We start from the raw sequence: 810 nt of genomic DNA on the forward strand, positions 1-810 counted from the left end.
ATCTACAATGTATATCAGTTTTAAGATTGTTTGTAGTTAAACAAACCCTCTTTGTTTCCTTTAGTCTCTCATGCATTGTAATGTAGTTGATGTACTGTAAATGGAACTGACAATTTTACAGTGTAACAATTATTTATCTTTGCATAAATGTTTGATACAAAATATTTGTTTAGTATTTATTTGCACACTTAACACAGTTTTTGATCCTCAGGCACACAAATTATTTTATTACATATTAACATGGTTACTAGCAGAGATAGCCACCATGTTGTAACATCGATCAGATGTGGCAAAATTCAAGGATTCATAAAAGTCATTTGATGTCATATAATGAATCCACTTTACCAGGGAATGACCATAACTTTTTGACATATTGGTCCAAGGTCAACATAAATCACTTGGCAAGTGATATCTCATTAATGAGGTGTCCTTTGAAGGCAGCCATTAGTTGTTATTTAAGTAAAATAGTTTTTTACTTTTTCTGAGGAAAAAAACCTATCATGATGGGCAAGAGTTCAAGATTAAAATTACTTGTTTCAGTAAATCTGTGTAAAAAAGACATTAAAGATCATTTAAATATAGCTAGTAGTTTGTTAGGAATAGGGTAAAGTTGGATCAAGGAGAAGACAAATGGCTTTTCTTGGAAGTGGAACTAATAGATTGATCCCAACATTACTCAGACTATTAGTTAGAAAAGCGTTAATTATGTTAATTGATAGACAGATTTAGAGGTAAGCTTGATGCATTTAAAGCCTTCTTTTAGAGTTATTATTAACATCATTAATGTCCATTTGCTTTGGTTCCTTAAGA

Source organism: Mycteria americana, chromosome 1 (genome assembly GCF_035582795.1).
Source record: "Mycteria americana isolate JAX WOST 10 ecotype Jacksonville Zoo and Gardens chromosome 1, USCA_MyAme_1.0, whole genome shotgun sequence".
Lineage (NCBI taxonomy): Eukaryota > Metazoa > Chordata > Aves > Ciconiiformes > Ciconiidae > Mycteria > Mycteria americana.